Here is a 20024-nt window from a genome sequence, read left to right as displayed (position 1 = left end):
AAATAAAGATAAAACGAATTTTGTAGTCTTTGAATTGATGGGACAAATATCGGGAGAAGAAAAATGGTTTTTCAAGGAGAAGTTTTAGAAATAACGTCGTTCTATAAGTATTTAGGTGTTTACGTCACCAAAACCCTGTCATGGAATAAACACACTAAGCAGGCAGCCATACAAGCTCAGAAGGTTTTTAAATGTATCTATAAGTAGTTAAATGTTTTAGGAAAAGTTTCATTTAAGTCGCTTTATAAAAAAATTGATGTTAAAATAAGCCCTATACTACTGGTAAGTCTGGGGCTTACAACATTTCGATGTCATAGAAAAAGAACATTTATATGTCTGTAAAAGATTTCTTGGCGTTAAGACAAATACACCCAGTGTTATGGTTTATGGTGAATTTGGTCGATTCCCAATGTATATTTTTCTCAAGTTAAGGCTATCAAATACTGGTTAAGATTGTTAAACATGCCGGCACATATATTTCCCAAAATGTGTTACAATATGATGATAGTCTATGACAATAATGGAAAAAGAATTGGGTAACGATCATAAAAACATTGCTTTATAAAACTGGTTTTGGTAACGCATTGTTTGAGCAAAACGTTAGCTGCTCCCCTACTTTTATCATGTCACTGACTCAAATACATGTACTTAATACTAATGTCCATGGTTTGAATCACTAACTTCATGAAACAAATGTTTTTATTACAAACTCTTTAAAGCGCAATAAGCTTTGACTGGTCCCTCTAAGATAACAGTATAGAAGTTCTGAGTTGCACTATCACGTTTTCGATGTTCATGATGTATTTATAGAAACTGGACGCTATACTAATATTAATCGACCAGACAGACTATGCCAACTATGTGATTTAAATACTGTCGAGGATGAGTACCATTTCCTTCTTGTTTGTCCGCTGTACTCAGATCTTAGAAGAACACATTTACCTAATCGTTTTTACAGATATCAAAACGTTATTAAATTTACATCCTTACTAACAAGTACAAACAATTTCATGCTTCAGAATTCATCAATGTGTATATTCCATGTAACATTACAAAGAAAAATAATATTTGAAAAAATGTAAATGTTACTAGTCGGGTGAATATACATGTATGTATGTTTTATGTAGTATAGGCCTATGGCCTCTTCAGTACGGAATAAAGATTGACAGCATCTATATACTGTGTTATATGATCGATACACTGTGTTATATGATCGATACACTGTGTTATATGATCGATACACTCTGTTTTAGCGTCTATATAGTCTGTTACAGTGGTATATACTGCATTGTTGCGTCTATATACTGTTTGCGGCACGTGCAAACTTTAAACTGTTTTATAGACAATTTTTTTCTTTTCATAGCATTTGTATAGTCAACCCCTACCTTTGTTCTAATACTAGTATTTGATGTTAACATTTATATGTCATGAGCTCCTAAGAGTTTAAACAGTTCACTTTACTGCACCGTCTACATATTGTCTTGCTGCATGTGCTCACTGTGCTTCATACTGCACCGTCTACATATTGTCTTGCTACATGTGCTCACTGTGCTTCATACTGCACCGTCTACATATTGTCTTGCTACATGTGCTCACTGTGCTTCATACTGCACCGTCTACATATTGTCTTGCTGCATGTGCTCACTGTGCTTCATACTGCACCGTCTACATATTGTCTTGCTGCATGTGCTCACTGTGCTTCATACTGCACCGTCTACATATTGTCTTGCTGCATGTGCTCACTGTGCTTCATACTGCACCGTCTACATATTGTCTTGCTGCATGTGCTCACTGTGCTTCATACTGCACCGTCTACATATTGTCTTGCTGCATGTGCTCACTGTGCTTCATACTGCACCGTCTACATATTGTCTTGCTGCATGTGCTCACTGTGCTTCATACTGCACCGTCTACATATTGTCTTGCTGCATGTGCTTCACTGTGCTACATATGTCTTGCTACATTGTCTTACATACTGCACCGTCTACATATTGTCTTGCTGCTCATATTGTCTACATATTGTCTTGCTACATGTGCTCACTGTGCTTCATACTGCACCGTCTACATATTGTCTTGCTACATGTGCTCACTGTGCTTCATACTGCACCGTCTACATATTGTCTTGCTACATGTGCTCACTGTGCTTCATACTGCACCGTCTACATATTGTCTTGCTGCATGTGCTCACTGTGCTTCATACTGCACCGTCTACATATTGTCTTGCTCACATGTGCTCACTGTGCTTCATACTGCATGTGCTCACTGTGCTACTGCATATTGTCTTGCTGCATGTGCTCACTGTGCTTCATACTGCACCGTCTACATATTGTCTTGCTGCATGTGCTCACTGTGCTTCATACTGCACCGTCTACATATTGTCTTGCTGCATGTGCTCACTGTGCTTCATACTGCACCGTCTACATATTGTCTTGCTGCATGTGCTCACTGTGCTTCATACTGCACCGTCTACATATTGTCTTGCTGCATGTGCTCACTGTGCTTCATACTGCACCGTCTACATATTGTCTTGCTGCATGTGCTCACTGTGCTTCATACTGCACCGTCTACATATTGTCTTGCTGCATGTGCTCACTGTGCTTCATACTGCACCGTCTACATATTGTCTTGCTGCATGTGCTCACTGTGCTTCATACTGCACCGTCTACATATTGTCTTGCTGCATGTGCTCACTGTGCTTCATGCTAAATGTGATGCGTTAAACCAGTTCCTAAGTGTAATATTGTAACAAATCTGATTATAGCTGTTAGTTCTAACAAGGCCTACGTCCTCTTGGCCGAGTTGACAGTGTGGAGACAGTAACTTAGTCAACTGGATATATATTAATGGAATCTAGAAAGGATCAATTTGAGGAAACAAAAATAGCAACAAATCAAATCTGAAACAGTATGCCTTGAAATGAAAGTCTCGTATATATGTACACATGAACACAATTATATGCAGGTTATCTGCAGCGCTTCAGACTTAATCCGCGAGATGATATCGGATGTATATCTCATAGGATTCGTCATCTTTTCCACTTCCCTTTATAACAACTTCCCCTTCCTTTATAACAACTTAACAACATTCGTCATCTTTTCCCTTCCCTTTATAACAACTTAACAACATTCGTCATCTTTCCCCCTCCTTTTTATAACAACTTAACAACATTCGTCATCTTTTCCCCTTCCTTTATAGCAACTTAACAACATTCGTCATATTTTCCCTTCCCTTTATAACAACTTAACAACATTCGTCATCTTTTCCCCTTCCCTTTATAACAACTTAACAACATTCGTCATCTTTTCCCCTTCCCTTTATAACAACTTAACAACATTCGTCATCTTTCCCCTTCCCTTTATAACAACTTAACAACATTCGTCATCTTTTCCCCTTCCCTTTATAACAACTTAACAACATTCGTCATCTTTTCCCCTTCCCTTTATAACAACTTAACAACATTCGTCATCTTTTTCCCCTTCCCTTTATAACAACTTCCGCTTCCCTTTATAACGACTTAACAACATTCGTCATCTTCATTCTCGAGAAATGTTTTCTAATCTCATTCAGAATCATCATTGTCATCCTTCAGCAAGAAATGGTTAGATACATTATAACCTAAAAAGTGTCCCCTAACACCCTCCCAACACACACTGAGCCCGCACGGCTACTGTTTGAATAGTGAGAACAAAACATATACCATAAAGTGTTGACCATGTGATACAGATGACAAGGTTGCTGCAATATACAATGGAAATCCACAATCCCTAACATTATAAACTCAATTTAAAATATTGTAAAGAAAAGAAACATGTACATTCTCCATTCAAAGACATTAAAAGGTTGGGAACACTCTACCTCTAATGGTCTCTAACGATTTTGCCCAACTGAAATCGTCAGAGAAGATTTCAACTCATGAGGTGTTTTCGCTGGGGGAAGATTATTAGGCATGTTTTTTTCTCCTTTTTAGGAATGGTTCCTAAACACTGAAACATGCGTCAGTCAGAAGGATCAGCATTCACTATAACCTCTGTCGTAGCGCACATAACGGCATGAACAACTGGAATCATGCATGGAATCAACCATGGGATTAAGGACTACATGTTAAAGCAAACTTCACCCTAAATCACTCATTTGTACGGACTACACAGTTTTCAAAATGTGTTACGACAATATTTTCTGAAGACATAGTTGACATCAGGTTGTGTAACGTATGATAATGAAAACTTCCTAATTGAGCCTGTACTTACACGTCTAACAATCCCAGTATCGTAATGAGTATATTCTTCATCTGCTTCGTGCCACTACTTTACCGGCAATGTTGTAGATGCATTTCGACACGCCCAGTAAGTGCATGGTTAGCGTTAGGACAACAGATTCATTATTTCAGGATCCCGCTGGACTGCCTCTGCTGTGAACCAGTTGAGGTAAAACATCACTTAAGGTTGCAGTGGAAGTAAACACCACGTGTATTGGGGAATGACAGATAGGAAAGACGTGTTTTATCATGGCAGACATAACTCTGGAGACCAAGAAAGGAATGTCCGACATATTTGGTAAGAACGACAACGCGTGTTCAATTTGTTTGAGACTAGGTATGCCTCTTTCTATGTAATATCACTTCGACGATCTTCGACAGGGCGTTTGCGACAGAGCAGAATTAACTTAACTTCATGAATATATCAGCAGAACGGAGTGGAAAAATCTTGGGTATAAACATTCTGTTGATTCTCCTACTAGGATTGAGACCACACAATCCAATGTGTTCGTGGCACAGACATTTCTTAATCGAAGTTACTAATGTCATCCGATTCATATACATTCTCCTTACCGATCATCATACAATCGCAAACTGATAATGCTGAGGCTGCAGACAAGTATATGCTACGTCGAGTAGGTAGCAACCTTCCGCGGATCAGACATGAGCTATCTTCAGTAATTAGAAATAGTACTTAATATAACAAGTAGCCAATCGGGAAACAGCCAAAAAATGAGTAATCAGTTAAGGCTTAGTTATCAAATATCGCCATCTAACGAGTAGTCAGTCGGAAACAGCCAAATATGTGTCATAAAAATGAGTAGGCAGTGGAGGCTTAGTCATCCAATATCGCCATCTAACAAGTATTCAATCGGGAAACAGCCAAAAATGTCATCAAAATGAGTAATCTGTGGAGGTAGGCCAATAGTAACAAGTATTCAATATCGCCAAAATGTCATCAAAATGAGTAATCAGTGGAGTAGTAGGCCAATATCGCCATCTAACAAGTATTCAATCGGGAAACAGCCAAAAATGTCATCAAAATGAGTAATCTGTGGAGGATTAGTAGGCCAATATCGCCATCTAACAAGTATTCAATCGGGAAACAGCCAAAAATGTCATCAAAATGAGTAATCTGTGGAGGATTAGTAGGCCAATATCGCCATCTAACAAGTATTCAATCGGGAAACAGCCAAAAATGTCATCAAAATGAGTAATCTGTGGAGGCTTAGTAGGCCAATATCGCCATATAACAAGTATTCAATCGGGAAACAGCCAAAAATGTCATCAAAATGAGTAATCTGTGGAGGCTTAGTAGGCCAATATCGCCATCTAACAAGTATTCAATCGGGAAACAGCCAAATAATGTCATAAAAATGAGTAATCAGTTAAGGCTTAGTCATCCAATATCACCATCTAACGAGTAGTCAATGGGGAAACAGCCAAATAATGTCGTAAAACTGAGTAATCAGTGGAGGCTTAGCAGGCCAATATAGCCATCTAACGAGTAGTCAGTTGGGAAACAGCCAAATAAGTGTCATAAGAATGAGTAATCAGTGCAGACTTAGTCAGCCAATATCGCCATCTAACGAGTAGTCAGTCGGGTCACAGCCAAATATGTGTCATAAAAATGAGTGATCAGTGGAGGCTTAGTCAGTCGATATCGCCACTAACGAGTAGTCAATAAATAAATAAACTAAGATATCATTGTAGTGATGGTGTGGAAGATGGATTTCTTGTCATGTCGATCGTCTCACATACACCAACCTCAATGGGAGTCACTTAGCCTAAATGTTGTTTCAGTTACTAGTCACACTGTCAAATAATGATAAAAAAGTGGTGGACTAGTAGAAGCAGCACTCAGCGAGTACATTGTAAGCGGAGGGCTAGTAGAGGCAGCACTGAGCCAGTACATTGTAAGCGGAGGACTAGTAGAAGCAGCGCTGAGCGAGCACATTATAAGCGGAGGACTAGTATAAGCAGTACTGAGCAAGTACATTGAAAGCGGAGGACTAGCAGAAGCAGCATTGAGAGAGTACATTGTAAGCGAAGGACTAGTAGAAGCAGCACTAAGCGAGTACATTGTAAGTGGAGGACAAGTATAAGCAGTGCTGAGCAAGTACATTGTAAGCGGAGGACTAGTATAAGCAGCACTGAGCGAGTACATTGTAAGCAGAGGACTAGTAGAAGCAGCACTGAGCGAGTACATTGTAAATCGGAACTAGTAGAAGCAGCACGAAGTGAGTACATTGTAAGCGGAGGACTAGTAGAAGCAGCATTGAGCGAGTACATTGTAAATCGGAACTAGTAGAAGCAGCACGAAGTGAGTACATTGTAAGTGGGGGACTAGTAGAAGAAGCACGAAGTGAGTACATTTTAAGCGGAGGACTAGTAGAAGCAGCGCTGAGCGAGTACATTGTAAGCGGAGGACTAGTAGAAGCAGCACTGAGCAAGTACATTTTAAGCAGAGGACTAGTAGAAGCAGCGCTAAGTGAGTACATTGTAAGCGGAGGACTAGTAGAGGCAGCACTGAGTGAGTAAATTGTAAGTGGGTGACTAGTAGAAGCGGCACTGAGCAAGTACAATTTAAGCGGAGGACTAGTAGAAGCAGCACGAAGTGAGTACATTGTAAGCGGAGGACTAGTAGAGACAGCGCTGAGTGAGTACATTGTAAATCGGGACTAGTAGAAGCAGCACGAAGTGAGTACATTGAAAGCGGAGGACTAGTAGAAGCAGCACGAAGTGAGTACATTGTTAATCGGGACTAGTAGAAGCAGCACGAAGTGAGTACATTGTAAGCGGAGGACTAGTAGAAGCAGCGCTGAGCGAGTACATTGTAAGTGGGTGACTAGTAGAGGCATCACTGAGTGAGTACATTTTAAGCAGAGGACTAGTAGAAGCAGCTCTGAACGAGTACATTTTAAGCAGAGGACTAGTAGAAGCAGCGCTGAGCGAGTACATTTTAAGCGGAGGACTAGTAGAAGCAGCGCTGAGCGAGTACATTGTAAGTGGGTGACTAGTAGAGGCAGCACTGAGTGAGTACACTTTAAGCGGAGGACTAGTAGAAGAAGCACGAAGTGAGTACATTTTAAGCGGAGGACTAGTAGAATCAGCGCTGAGCGAGTACATTTTAAGCGGAGGACTAGTAGAAGCAGCAGCTGAGCGAGTACATTTTAAGCGGAGGACTAGTAGAAGCTGAGCGAGAAAGCGGAGCTGAGCGCGAGTAGTATTTTAAGCGGAGGACTAGTAGAAGCAGCTTGGAGTGAGTACATTGTAAGTGGAGGACTAGTAGAAGCAGCACTGAGCAAGTACATTTTAAGCGGAGGACTAGTAGAAGCAGCACTGAGTGAGTACATTTAAGCGGAGGACTAGTAGAGCAGCACTGAGTGAGTACATTTTAAGCGGAGGACTAGTAGAAGCAGCATGAGCTGAGTGAGTACATTTTAAGCGGAGGACTAGTAGAAGCAGCTGAGCGAGTACATTTTAAGCCGGAGGACTAGTAGAAGCAGCACTGAGTGAGTACATTGTAAGACTAGGAAGGACTAGTAGAAGCAGCACTAGAGTGAGTACATTTTAAGCGGAGGACTAGTAGAGAAGCTGAGTGAGCATTGAATCGTGAGTAGAAGCACAAGTTAAGCATTGAAAGCGGAGGACTAGTAGAAGCAGCTAGTAGAAGCAGCACGAAGTGAGTACATTTTAAGCCGGAGGACTAGTAGAAGCAGCGCTGAGCAAGTACATTTTAAGCGGAGGACTAGTAGAAGCAGCACTGAGAGGACTGAGAAGCACATTGAGTACATTGTAAGTGAGGACTAGTAGAAGCAGCACTGAGTGAGTACATTTTAAAGCGGAGGACTAGTAGAAGCAGCAGCGAAGTGAGTACATTGTAAGTGGGAGGACTAGTAGAGCAGCTGAGTGAGACTAGAGGACTAGTAGAAGAAGCACAGAAGTACATTACATTAAGTGGAGGACTAGTAGAAGCAGCAGGACTGAGTGAGTACATTGTTAATCCGGAGGACTAGTAGAAGGACTGAAGTAGAGTACAGGAGGACTAGTAGAAGCAGCTGGAGCTTGAGTACATTTTAAGTGGAGGACTAGTAGAAGCAGCACTGAGTGAGTACATTTTAAAGCAGAGGAGGACTAGTAGAAAGCAGCACTGGCGAGTACATTTTAAGTGGAGGACTAGTAGAAGACTGGCTGAGCCGAGTACATTTAAGGAGGACTAGTAGAGCAGCTGAGTACAGTACATTGTAAGTGGGTGACTAGTAGAGGCAGCACTGAGTGAGTACATTTTAAGTGGGAGGACTAGTAGAAGAAGCACTGAGTGAGAGTACATTTTAAGCGGAGGACTAGTAGAAGCAGCACTGAGTGTGAGTACATTTTAAGCGGAGGACTAGTAGAAGAACACACTGCATTGAGTAGTACATTTTAAGCGGAGGACTAGTAGAAGCAGCACTGAGCGAGTACATTTTAAGTGGAGGACTAGTAGAAGCAGCACTGAGTGAGTACATTTTAAGCGGAGGACTAGTAGAAGCAGCGCTGAGCGAAGTACATTTTAAGCGGAGGACTAGTAGAAGCAGCGCTGAGCGAGTACATTTTAAGCGGAGGACTAGTAGAAGCAGCGCTGAGCGAGTACATTGTAAGTGGGTGACTAGTAGAAGCAGCACTGAGCAAGTACATTGTAAGTGGGTGACTAGTAGAGGCAGCACTGAGCGAGTAGATTGTAAGTGGGGACTAGTAGAAGCAGCACTGAGCCAGTACAGGGTAAATGGGAATGCAATGACATATTCCCCCAGTCTTCATCGCCAGGACGAGACAACTCTCTGAACCTTAAAACAAACACTACACGCCCTGTGCTGAAAAGTCTCTTGTTCAGGTTATCTCTCTGGGATCATTGTCCAAAATATCATTTTCGACATATGGTAAGAATCTTTCAAATCTCACACTCTATTCAGTGAGTTATTGGAATGAAAATCGATATTGTAAACCACTTAATCATTCATTCGAGGTCTATATTATGTAAAGACAGGCTTGCACGCACACGCACATCCAGGTACTGGATGGTACTGGGTGATATAATGTGTACTGTATAGGATGGAGGTACAATATGGTACTGGGTTATATAATGTGTACTGTATAGGATGGAGGTACTGGGTGGTACTGGGTGATATAATGTGTACTGTGTGTAGGATGGAGGTACTGGATGGTACTGGGTGACATAATGTGTACTGTGTGTAGGATGGAGGTACTGAATGGTACTGGGTGATATAATGTGTACTGTATAGGATGGAGGTACTAGATGGTACTGGGTGGTGTAATGTGTACTGTGTGTAGGATGGAGGTACTGTGGTAGGGTACTGGGTGGTACTGGGTTATATAATGTGTACTGTGTGTAGGATGGAGGTACTGGGTGGTACTGGGTGATATAATGTGTACTGTGTGTAGGATGGAGGTACTGGATGGTACTGAGTGATATAATGTGTACTGTATGGGATGGAGGTACTGGGTTATATAATGTGTACTGTCTGTAGGATGGAGGTACTGGATGGTGGTGATATAATGTGTACTGTGTGTAAGATGGAGGTACTGGATGGTACTGGGTGATATAATGTGTACTGTGTGTAGGATGGAGGTACTGGATGGTACAGGGTGATATAATGTGTACTGTGTGTAGGATGGAGGTACTGGATGGTACAGGGTGATATAATGTGTACTGTGTGTAGGATGGAGGTACTGGATGGTACTGGGTTATATAATGTGTACTGTGTAGGATGGAGGTACTGGATGGTACTGGGTTATATAATGTGTACTGTATAGGATGGAGGTACTGGATGGTACTGGGTGGTATAATGTGTACTGTATAGGAGTAGACAATACTGTAAAGGTTATGCTCAGTGTGAAGCCGCTCGATGATGCCCTGCAACAAGGATCTCGAACTGTGGCCAACTCGTGCCTTCATACCAAACGTGGCTGCACATGGACTGTGCTGGGTGCCCTGACGACGTGCGCATGTATTAGCATACTGCACACATGCAATAACACATGGCCAACTTCGGGAACTACTGTCACTCGTCCAAGGCACACGCATGTGTTTAATATCTCCACTAACCCTTTCTACCAAAACTGGCTCTGAAGCTTTTGTACTTTGCGATGAACTGAAGTCAACTCAAACCAGATATCTCGGATGTTTTTGTTCTTGGCAGGCATTCTTTGTTGATATGGAAAGAGTGTTTTTGTGGCTTTTATTTGATGACATGTGCAGAGATCCGAGTCACTGCCGAGTGATCAATATCCCGGATGCCCAAGGAACATTGGCCGATGTAATCGGATCAGACCAATGACACAATCAACAACTCGAGTAATCAGCGAGTGTAATGTATAACAGACACTTGTTTTTCAGGGAGCGGTAGGATTAAAGCAGTCGCTCGGGTTCGATTCCCCACATGGGTACAATGTGTGTACCCGGCCGGGATATTGCTGGAATATTGCTCACTCACCCACTCACTTGTTTTTCAAGCATTTCATGAGATGTCTGTAGATTTTAGTGTCTCTTTACTCTAATTATTTCACCTAAAGATTTAGTTATTTCATAACGTGACTGACTTAACCGTCTCACTGTAACATGTTTAAGCTCAGATTTTGCATATTATAACTAGTCAACTCAACTTTCCCATCGTTATCACACAGACACGTATTATGCATTTAAGTAAAGTCACATCACGCCTGAAACGAGTAACATTTCAATTATTTCATCAGTCGATGTCGGACGTGAGTTGTTAGTCTTTACGGTCTGTCGAGGTTAACTGCGCTCAGGACTCACAATCTGGCTTTCTCCTAACTGAACGTTCATCACAATTCTTATTTCACGTAACATTTATTATACCCTCAAGGGAAGAGCGTATACGTGTATTGATACTTAAACAAAATGGATAATGAATGCTTACAGTGATTATACCGATGTATCACTTCACATATATAGATTCTTCTCTTCCTGTATGTCCACAATGACACGTCAAGACTTGACGCTGTTGGGTATTTGGGCAACACGACAGCCACGCCCTAAATTTCCTTTGGCTGGGCAAAACTTTAGAAATTAAACACAGTTACAATAGTAAAACTAAAACAAGGTTATGTGCCTCTGAAACATCAAGCCTCCTTTACCTAGATATATTTTTCAAGTAGAATACATGATTGTAACATTTGCCAATATTTGTGACTCATCTTCCTTGTCACAAAACCATTGCACAGATTAGGTCTCCTTTCTTGACTAAAACTAAAGGAATTTTGTTACCCCAAAATGTGGAATTGCTCACATCTGTGTTGAAGAGAAAACATCTCCGTCTTTACAACACTGTTCTTGTGGCATTCAGTGAAGTCGTTTCAACACACTGTAATATTCCACAGAAGTCGATACAATTCCATAGGCTCAGTTACTGTTGGACACGGCAACAACAGCTTTACTGATGGCCCCGAAGTGTAGAGAATAGATAAAGTACAGCGAAGCATGTATTGGCGTACTTTTGCTTTCGAAAGTCCTTTCCGATATCAATCCAGGCATTATGAACATGTACTCAAGTATATAAGGTATATAACACAGAACCGTCCAGGTGCAGAGAAACCTGTTCAGCGTCACATAAAGAATACTTGGAATTAGGTATACCAGTTGTTCTAGCTTTTAGTCACTTCTTTTTCTGATCTAGACCCAATTGTTGATGACGTCGCCATAATATTATTAACCGCGGTTGTAAACAACATTTATTCACCCACTCTTATAAAAGATGTCAATTCTAACTCATTCTTTAACATAACCATATAAGCAGTTTGGGGCAAATAGGTATTTTGGCTCGTCATAAGTCACAGCCCAGTGTGCCTTAACGAGCTTTTAGCAACAGAGTAATTTGAATTAAAAAACATATTTAGAAAAAAAACACCCTGATCAGTACACCACGCAGTAAAAACAGTGGAAACACAACAGACCAGTAACATGCATGTCTACCCTTCTGTTGTTCCAGGAGGTTTGGCACCTCTCCAAGGAGAACACAACAGACCAGTAGTAGGCATGCCTACCCTTCCCTCGTACAGGGAAGTTTGGCATCTCCACGAGGAGAACAAAACAGACCAAGAATATGCATTTCTACCCTTCCCTCGTACAGGGAAGTTTGGCATTTCTACAACATCAGAGTGAACACAACAGACCATTAATATGCATTTCCCCTACTTACTTTCTAGAACTTTCATCTCCAAAAGTATACTCAACGAAATAAACAATTTATAAGACTATTAGAATAACAGCATAAGGTACCCTGATACCCTTGCTCTTCGCTGAGTGTTTGTCTAGCTGGGTGAGCGATCGATGCTCCTTCACCCAAGCCAGCCTCACAGACGTCCGTAAACCCCACAGTGTTAGCTCACCGTGTTTGCTATCCCAAGCCACAAGTTCTGGGTTGAAGCAAAACATGTAGCGTCGTGTTAATGTGAAATAGTTGGTGTGAAACTTTCATTGATTACAAGACAATGCCAATGTTTTGTCGTTTGTTAAATTTGTATTGGAGAAATAACCATTGGTTTGCAATTACATCATCATGAAGAACTCGAGCTATGAACATGTCAACATCGCCGTGACTTTCAGAATCATTCAATCTGGGACATGAGTGGATCCCCAACAGTTCGTATTCTGATTGTGGAGAACACGCCATCTTCACCTGCTACAGTTCAGTATATATGTCCCGGAACTCCAGCAATATACTTACACCGATACTGGACCCAAGGCCAATACACATGGAGAATAATAGTTTCTTGTAACAGTGTTTAGAACTAGTAGTACTTGTAACAATGGGCAACTGTAAGCAGTGATTGTTCTTACAATGAGCATGGATGTACCATGCAGTGGCATTTTATTAATATCAATACTTGACACATTATTATTGTGTCGATGATTATGCAGTAAGAGTGTATCAATACTTATAACGATTATCATTAATAATTGTCACAGTTACCTTGATGCTTATACTTTAAATATGTTCCACTGAAGACAGTTTTATGCTGATTATCAACTCGATACCAATAAATCTTTACCCACGTGATCATTACAGTTCAATGCTAGTTGAAGGGTATTTTCAAATGTGGATGCCACAGGCTGGTACCGGACTACACCTAACACCATCTTGATGGAAGGGGAAATCTTGCCCCTTAGTCTCTGAAATGAACATATTTTACAGGAAAAAATAGTTCCTAAATTATAATCATAAAATATAATGAAAAGGAGCCCAGAGACTTTCTTCATTTTCAGATCAAATCTAGACTTGCCACATATTCTAGACTTGCATGGTTGTTCTTGGCTTAATTTGTCTGTATGACAGACTACTTAGAACTTCACAAGGACGCCCTTGATTTTTTCCTTGTGAATTCATGTATTTATTATTACTTACTTATGCCTCATTGCACATCTTAACAAAACAATGTGGAAGGAGTTTCGTACTGATTCTAAGAACACTGACGGCTATATTTACCGGAAAGACCAAAGCCCCACATCAGTTTACTGTCGTGTTCCACTCATTGCATCCAGCAGTAACTGATAGTCAGTGTAAACGTAAAGATTAGGTAACAAGCAGGTCTTTAACATTTTGTGGATGTGGAAAGGAAGGACACCGTGCGTCTCACACTGTATCGACCATGTTAGGAACCAGCCAGGGCTTCCATGTGACTTGCTAACATTTTAACCATACGTCGCCTGCTGATCACATGCTGCCAGATATACTCTAAAGGAACAGAATTATTCGCCGATCATATCCTCACATCGGTTCAGGAGTACCAGGCTGCTCTGATAGGTGTTGTCCCTATACTTCCTGTTTGTATCTCCACGTAATGGAGCATGACAGGCTGCTGAATCTGCTAAAGGTTAAAGCTGCCACACTGCAGACATACCCGTGAAGGTCCGGGTTAGAATATTGATCTTCAGTAACCCATGCTTGTCGTAAGAGGCGACTAACGGGATCGGGTGGTCAGGATCGCTGACTTGGCTGACACATGTCATCGTATCCCTATTTGCGTAGGTTGATGCTCATATAGTTGGAATATTGCTGAGTCACTAAACCCACTCACACTGCAGACTTGAGCGTTGGGAAGACGTTTAGTCCCTTGGTTTCAGATTATTCAACTATAACGCCCACATCCAAAACAATTATCACAACACATGGTTGTAAAAGACACAATCAAAATGGTAAGTTTAAAAAATCAGCTATGATTATTGGAAACACCCTTTCACGATTAATTGAGATTACAATGCAATCGAAATGGTAAGTTTTTGAAAATCAGTTATGAATATTGCCTGTGGCACATCCATGTGCATACATTGTTACTGACATTCTGGATCGAAAACTGCAGTCATGTCATCAGCAAATTCAAAATATAATGTTAAATATAAAAACATGGAAACATATATAAACATCAGGTGTTATAGTAATTTGTTATCTGAAGAACCACTTATAGCAGACTTTGTATACACATTGGATACCAAGACGGATGTTGTGAGAAATGTGCACCTCTGTGCAGGATCTCCGCCTCACCTCCCCCACAGATGTGCCTGTCATCAGGGGCTAGGACACCCCTTCCGGGATCACAGTTGGCCCATCTCCTTGTAATCTAACAGGTTACCTTGTTGTATTACCCACCCCCACCCCCTCCCCCCTTTCTCAGATGTTCCTCATATGTAACATACAACTATTGACAACGTACGTCTAAGGGATACGTTTATAAAATTCAGACTAGGCTTGCTAAATTTAATCGTAAATGAAGGAAGAAAAATGTCCATCGAGACGAATCAAAGAATCTGTCCATTATGCAAAGAAGCAGTAGAAAACGAAATTCACTTCACCTTTATCTGTAAATCTTATGCTGACATTAGGAAGAAATATATACCGGAGTATTACCTGTCAAAACCCCCCGATGCAGCTTTTAAATCACTATTATGCTCTTGCAATGAACAAAATATTAGAAATCTGTCATTGTTTATAAAACACTCCAGTAAGTTAAGAGATGAATTGTTGAAACATTAGTTACAACTTACTTGTAAAAAATACTTATGTACAACTCTGTAAACTGTATATGGGCCGGAGGCCTTGAATACAATAAAATTCTTGTCTTGTCTTGTCTTGTCTTGTCTTGACAACGTACGTCTAGATGCTAACTACTATAAGCAGATCGACACTGACTAGCACCTCATACCACCAGCTAAAGGCGCTGATGGTGCACACGTTGTTTCCACATTTGGCACGTGTTCCATAACTTGCTTATAGAAACGACATTCATGGCTTACTGTCTTGGACGTTACAATAAGTACTTAAAATAGGCCATTTCCTCTGTGTTTTGTGGATGAAATTCCCGGTGAGTACGAACCTATCAACACTATCATTACAGGAAGATTATAAAAGGTGATTTTATTCGCATAGGTAACTTCATTGAAGATGTCGTTTTAAAAACCTATCAAGGAACAGACTGGGTTACCATTCCTCATTTGGCAATTACAGTTCTCACTTCTTTAAGTGCTGTGAAATTCACTTTCTTTTCACCTAAGAATGGCTCAACTAAACAGGCATGAAGGCTTTAAGTTATTCTATATAGGTCCTCCAAAAGATAAGGTGTCAACAGGGCACTGCAAGAACACCGAAACTGCCAAACATCAAATAATTAAGGAGCAATCGTCAAGACGCCTACTTGTAACAATATCCAGTATAACGGAAACCTGACTAATGCACCAAGGCATGATACATAACATGAAGTTACACGGGTTATCCGCTTAATTCCAGAATTCTGGGTGTCTGCAAAACATACTTCACAAGTATATAATATTCCTTAACATGAAACACCAAAGCTCTTTCACCATTCCAGCAATCTATTTCAAACAAAAAAAACCCGATTTTCTCCAACAGGCTTAAGAAGCAAAATCAAATGCATGTCTCTTTAAGTCATATAATTATGCAGATTTAAGAATCAAATGGATGGTGTTATTCTTTGTAACGATGTTGTGTCATGTCAAATGCTGTATTGTTCCCAATATTGTAATCCTTGCCTAACACTTTCTTCTTTTCAGAAGTTGGTTTTCCTTTCTAATGAATGTGATTTATTCACAATGTGGAATGTGAAGGGAATTACACCAAATATTTTCTTCTGTGTATTTGTGTAGAACAGGAAAGTTACCAAATCAAAATACCTCATTGATCCATTATGACAAAAACTAATTTTCGGGGGAATTCTTACTGTCAAAACTCAGAGGTTACATCAGAGACTGGCTCTATGTTAAGATCTTTTATGCTGCCTTCAACAACAAAAATGACAAACTTTAAGTTGTGGAGATCAATTAACCACTTAAAACGCCTCTTGACGGAACGAATACCTTCAGTGCGTTATGACGTCCATGATTTCTAACATTTAAGACTTTCAAGGCACACCGTGCGTGCGCCACATCGGTACAGCTGAGTCTGTATTAAGAGAGGAGTGGCGGCGGGTTACGCACTGTATCTTGGCACGATCACGACAACACCATTTGTCTGTCCGCTTTAGGACATTTTACTTTAGCTCTGTAACATATCGCTTGAAGTCGGCACTTCCCATTGCAACCCTCGCTCACTTAGCAGGGATTCAACACCGGAGATATTAACTCTAAACACAGATCATAGACACCGAGAGTAGGCAGACAATTTGACTTATTCACAAAGCTAACACTGTCACTTGTTTCTCACACAAAAGTCGACAGGACTGTCTCGAATGCACTGAATAGACGTTGCATCAGTTTAAATACATGTTGATGGGCGTCAGCCTCTTCAGATGAAGGACCGTGGTACCAGGCACAATAACATGTGTTTGTCACATAGTAATAAAGCCATTATCGTTTTATAAAGATAAAAACAAAAGGTTTGTTTAAAAACATCATGGTCAAACTAGTATACGTTATGCACAAGATTCTCTCTGTAGTGAGGTAACATATATTAATGAAAGTTGTACATAAAGAAATATGCGATCTTACATTAAAATGTGTTAATGTTTTCTTTCGTTTCAAAAACTATCTATGTCAAACATAACTGTTGACGCTGTGTATATACTGATAACATCAAGTTATGTAATGGTATGGATATCTTCTGAGAGCACTACTCCTACCACTACACTGTACACAGTAGTGTAGTCTGCGAGGCTTCAGGGTAAACCCAGCACATTAACTATATTCCACACTGCAACCCGAAGTTAACCTGACGTGCGTGGTGTCTGTTCTCCTGGGTGTGAATGGGTGTTTACACATAGACATGTATCCCCAAAACTAGATCTAAGAGAAGTAATATTGTATTCAAAATTTCCTTATCAATGTGTTTTGTATTCAAATTCAGAGCACAGAATCATTTAGCCCTTGACAGGCACGCCCACTGCTCCCATCAAGCAAGACAGTTAAGGGGTGTTGCCAATATACTGTTTACTGGATGTCATGTAATGTACTGAGGAACAAACTTCCATATCTAAAGAAATGTCCTGAAATATTCGTCATTAGAATGGTAAGATGGAATACAAATGACATTCAAGGAAAACATAACCACATCTGTACTCACGGTTCCTCTGCGCATAAAGATAACCGTTTTGAGGGCTGCCTTTCCTGCGTCCGTCCCTGCCTGCACAAGTACCAGGGGGTGAGGATCTCAACAGAATAAACTCTCCACGAAATATTCCTCTGTTGGCGGCTCTTGGAGACCTCCTTGAGGCTAAACTTCGGTGCCAGCTGGGCCACATCTGTACTCCTTGTTTCAGAGCAAGGAGTTCTGAATAGTCCGAGTGAGATGATTCGTACTGTCCCATTTTCTTACGAGAAGACTGCAAAAACAAGATGGTATAATTCCGACGTGTGTTTTGGTGTATACTGTTACAGCATTGTCCGATCTTATAGTCCAGAGCTCCCCAAGCACGTCATGAGGGCTATGGAAGCAGAAGACAAATGCTAGTCATCTTTGATCGCCAAAAAACCTATGTTCAGCGGCTTAACCTCTTAAGCGGTAACTTTCCCTTGGGGTGAGTGGGCCACCACTTCCTCTTTGGCAGCGGTCTGGAGACAGGGACGCCTGGGGTACACTGCGTTTCAGGAGACAGCAGCCAAATTATCAACCCCTGTTTGTAATAAAATTGCGCTAATTCGGAAAACGAGAGAAATGGTTGTTGAACGAAGACTCTAGCTGGTTTATTTGGTTATTTGAGAAGTCTTTGTATGCCCAACCACTTCTGAATCCAGACAGCGATGCTAGGAAGCTGGTTAAGGATTAGCTCTGATTCTGTGTTTGATGAGGATTACAACAGTTTAGGCTCCACCTCTGCTGCGCAAACCTCCAGGAGCTGAGACGCAGTCAGTGACTCCTACGCCTGATGTATGCGAAATATGAACCACGTCAATAGGCCATTGTTTTGTATATTAGTATTGTCAGAGACGGTGTGTGGACACGCCAGGAGGAATGCATTTTAAGGAACAACGTGTAAATAATGAGGATTTTATCTTCTTTGGTGTTGATGCTTAGGTGTGTGAAAGAACTGCTAATTGGTCCCAAACGAGAATAGCTTACATAGTCTGACACGTTTTTTATTACAGTTTTCTACATTCTTTTTGTATATGATTCCAAACAGTTTCTATTTCTGATATTCTTGCAGACATATGGATATTAATACTTAAGAGCAACAATGCGGAAAATGAAACGGAAATAGAACATAGACGTTAACGGAAAGACATTAATTCCTAAAGGTAAAAACCTGAACTCCGTGTCACTGACGAATAGGATCCGACATACATGTTGTACCCTGTAGTAAAGTTGAAAGGGTGGTTAGTCTGAATCACGAGGTGATAACAGACAGTAACAACATTCTGGAGGACACATTAATGATATGCTATTATCTTTCAGTTTCTATGACAAGGACAATGAAGTTGTTTGATGCCGATGGTCGTTTCCGGTGACTGGTCAGATGGTCAGTGGCTATGATAGCGGATGTGGTTGTAGCCTACGCCCATCTCAGAGGACATTGTTACTAGATTAACGCTCATCCTCGCGTCCATGTCACTATACAATAGATGCTATCTTCCCATGTACTTCTTCCAATCCTTTCACCGGACATGGTAAGATGGAGTTGTGGCCATGATGCTATTAACGGGAATGAACACATTGCCACTGACCACCATGTCTCATCAGAGGGCCAACTCCTCATCAACAACACCATATAACAGGTTGTCGCCATGTCATCATACCGCTATTGGCGTGAGAATGTCAACATAACCTATTAACGTCATTTCAAATTATAACGATGACAATCAAAGTGAAAAATAAAATATGATTAATTCAGTGTGTCATAATCCTATACTCACATTATGAATCCTTTTCCATGTCAAACTTGTTTGTTATAAGTTTACCCCGAACAATGACATTATCCGTCCAACTGTTAATCACGACACATAAGTATGTAGTTGCCTATTAGTCATACAGTCACTAATCATTTCAACTCTAACCACTGAGGCACAAATATTAGTGAACATACTTTGTGACAATAGTACAAGGGCTTCAATTAACTACCATACTTAATGAAAAACAAGACAGAGAAAAATGGCACGTGACGCAATGCCGGAAATGAGAGTATATGTGCAATGGAAAGACATTGTGTGTGCCTAAGGCGCAACCCCTTGAGCCGCCAGGGGGTCAGCGAGAGGGGGAGACGGTCATGAAGCCGGGGTGCAGCAGGAAACACGGATGTGGGGATCAAG

Source organism: Haliotis rubra, unplaced genomic scaffold, assembly GCF_003918875.1.
Source record: "Haliotis rubra isolate DU_JTF1 unplaced genomic scaffold, ASM391887v1 Scf226, whole genome shotgun sequence".
Taxonomy (NCBI): Eukaryota; Metazoa; Mollusca; class Gastropoda; order Lepetellida; family Haliotidae; genus Haliotis; species Haliotis rubra.
The sequence above is the reverse complement of the archived record's forward strand: the minus strand, read 5'-3'. Positions refer to the sequence as shown.